Source organism: Leptonychotes weddellii, chromosome 9, assembly GCF_054177405.1.
Source record: "Leptonychotes weddellii isolate Sample4059 chromosome 9, ASM5417740v2, whole genome shotgun sequence".
NCBI classification, from domain to species: Eukaryota; Metazoa; Chordata; class Mammalia; order Carnivora; family Phocidae; genus Leptonychotes; species Leptonychotes weddellii.
Genome location: NC_138377.1, coordinates 55759247 through 55762848, shown reverse-complemented (window position 1 = coordinate 55762848; position 3602 = coordinate 55759247).

Here is a 3602-nt window from a genome sequence, read left to right as displayed (position 1 = left end):
GGCGCCTGGGTGGCTCAGTTGGTTAAGCGACTGCCTTCGGCTCAGGTCATGATCCTGGAGTCCCTGGATCGAGTCCCGCATCGGGCTCCCTGCTCGGCAGGGAGTCTGCTTCTCCCTCTGACCCTCCCGACCCTCCCCCCTCTCATGCTCTCTCTCTCTCAGTCTCTCTCTCAAATAAATAAAATCTTTAAAAAAAAAAGATTTTATTTATTTTTGTGAGAGAGAGAGAGAGAGAATGCGTGTGAGCTTGAGCAGGGGCAAGGGCAGAGGGAGAAGCAGACTCCCTGCTGAGCAAGGAACCTGATGTGGGACTCAATCCCAGGACCCTGGGATCATGACCTGAGCCAAAGGCACTTAACCAACTGAGCCACCCAGGCACCCAGAGCATGAGACTCTTGATCTCAGGGTTGTGAGTTCAAGCCCCATGCTGAGTTTAGAGATTACTTTAAAAAATTTTTTTAATTTTTAAGATTTTTTTTTATTTATTTATTTGACATAGAGAGCACAAGCAGGCAGAGCAGGCAGAGGGAGAAACAGGCTCCCCACTGAGAAGGGAGCCCGATGCAGGGCCTGATCCCAGGACCCCGGGATCATGACCTGAGCCGAAGGTAGACGCTTAACGACTGAGCCACCCAGGCGCCCCAAAAATTTTTAATTTTTTTTAATGTGTAGGGGTGCCTGGGTGGTGCAGACGGTTAAGTGACTGATTTTTGATTTTGGCTCAGGTGGTGATCTCAGGGTCGTGAGATCGAGCTCCACATCGAGCTCAGCATGGGTCTGCTTGAGATTCTCTCTTCTTCTCCCTCTGCTCCTCCCACTTGTACTTTCTGTCTGTCTCTCTCTCTCTCAAATAAATAAATCTTAAAAAATAATGTTTAGGGGCGCCTGGGTGGCTCAGTCATTAAGCATCTGCCTTCGGCTCAGGTCATGATCCCGGGGTCCTGGGATCGAGCCCCGCATCGGGCTCCCTGCTCAGCGGGAAGCCTGCTTCTCCCTCTCCCTCTCCCTCTGCTTGTGTTCTCTCTCTCGCTGTCTCTCTCTCTCTCTCTGTCAAATAAATAAATAAAATCTTAAAAATAAATAAATAAATAATGTTTAACTGTTACGTTCTTGCAGGACACATGGAACGGCAGGCTACATTTTACCATGCACATAAACAGTTCACATACTGGAGAATTCTAACACCCTTGTCAGAGTCACAAAAGTATTTCACCCCCCCAGGAATGTGGGGAGGCAGTGCATAGCATATTCCCTTGGGCACCTCCCACAGTGTCACCCAACTTTGTGCAGAGGAGTAGCAGTACCTCATCTCCCTATCTTGTCCCTAAACCCAGTCCTTCCTCCTCACTACTGCAGGAGTGAGCTTTCTAAGAATCATTCCAGGATTCTTCATTATCTCAGCGTGACGGGCAAGGTTCTCCTGTGCCCTGTTTCTCCCCAACATACTGAAGGAGTACAACTCTTTGTGGAACACACCCTCTCACTCCCTTGTGCCTACATAAAAGCACTGTTACTCCTTCTGCCAGGAAACACGTGAGTCCCCACTCCCTTGCATCCTGCTGAACTCCAGTTCACATTTCAAGGGTCAGCTCCACAGTCTCCTCCTTCATGTTGCCTCTCTATCTCCTTCAGACCCCAAGCAGCCCTCCCCCCTCACACCCACCACAATGACACAGCGCCTAGCTCACCCCTCCCCTGGAGCACCTACTATCTACATTGTCACTGTCGCTGCACTGTCATGGTCACCCCACCATTCGGTGAGCTCCTGACGGATCAGCCCTAGACCTTTTCATCTTTTTTTTTTTTTTAAGATTTTATTCATCTATTTGAGAGAGTGAGAGGGCACCGGTTGGGGGAGAGGGGCAGGCAGAGAGGGAGAGGCAGGCTCCCCAGATGCGGGGCTTGATCCCAAGACCCTGAGATCATGACCTGAGCCAAAGGCAGATGCTTAACCCACTAGCCACCCAGGCGCCCCCCCATAGGCCTTTTCATCTTTATGTCCCCTGCAATGCCTGCGGCAAAACACATTCTCAACAAATGTTTGTTGACAGAATAAACAAAAGAATGAAGAGCTCTTAAAATATTTTACCAACAAGAGCATCAGGAAAATAAGCACACAGTTTCACAAAGTCACTGCTATTAAGAATAAAATTAGGGGCGCCTGGGTGGCTCAGTCGTTAAGCGTCTGCCTTCAGCTCAGGTCATGATCCCGGGGTCCTGGGATCGAGCCCTCATCGGGCTCCCCGCTCCGCGGGAGGCCTGCTTCTCCTTCTCCTACTCCCCCTGCTTGTGTTCCCTCTCTCACTGTCTCTCTCTCTGTCAGATAAATAAAATAAAATCTTAAAAAAAAAAAATTAAAGAAAAAAAGAATAAAATTAATTTTTAAAAATAGTGGCATACTGGGACGCCTGGGTGGCTCAGTCGGTTAAGCGTCTGCTTTCAGCTCAGGTCGTGATCCCAGGGTCCTGGGATCGAGCCCTGCATCAGGGTCCTTGCTCAGTGGGGAGCCTGCTTCTCCCTCTCCCTCTGCCTGCCACTACCCCTGCTCATGCGCTCTCTTTCTCTCTCTCTCTGACAAATAAATAAATAAATAAATCCTTAAAAAAAAAAAGTAAAAATAAAAATAGTGGCATATTTTACTTACACTGGATCTTGCAAAGGAAAAGTCATTTTTTTTAATACAAAGCTTTCAGTGATACCATCCCCTGACTTAAAAAATATTAAAAATGTGTCATACTTAAACACCTAATAGTCACAACTAATGAAGCCAGAAATTATCACCTTCTTCTTTCTGTTCCAGCCTGGGATAAAGATAGAAGTCAGAAGGTATGAAAATCTGATGACTAGCAAGGAGCTGTTTGGAAGAAAAAAAAGGTAAGTGTCTGATTTACTGATATCATTCTAAGTACTTAATTGGATATGCATCAAACCAACAAACTGGAAGATTTTCGCCTTCTCTGTCAGCTTTTTCCTTCCTCCTGCGCAGGTCAGCCCAGCCAAAAGCTCATTTAATGAACTTCATCAATGTGCTGGGCAGGCACTGTGCTGCAGTCCGGTCTGAGAGATGCTTCCCGGATATAACTGCTCTGATGATGCAGGGTTACTTGGGAGCCACCGGGGCCCAGATGGGAGGCACCCAGTCCAGCAAGGAGCACCACCCATTCTCCAAGGAGCTCATTTTGTCACTTTATTAAATCATCAGTAGGCTGCCCTAGACTTCATACTTACTGCTTCCACGGAACTTGCATTTTTTTCAAGATGACCCCAAACAACCCTTTATGAACAGAATTCAGCTCTTTTCCCCAGCTTGACCAACGTTCTATCCTAGCACTTCCCATTCCAACCAAGAGAATCTTGCCATTCCCTAAGCACAATTTGCTCATTCCCAAATTAGTGCCTCTATAAATGCCATCCTCTAGAAAGCATCTCCCTCAGGCAATCCAATGTATTCTCCTCCTGTAAGTCAGTGGTTCTCATCCAGGGGTGATTTTGCTGCCCAGGGAATATTTGATAATATCTGGAGACATTTTTGGTTGTCAGAACTAAGGGCCGCTACTGACATCTCGTTGCTACTTGATAGAGGCCAGGGACGCTACAAAATA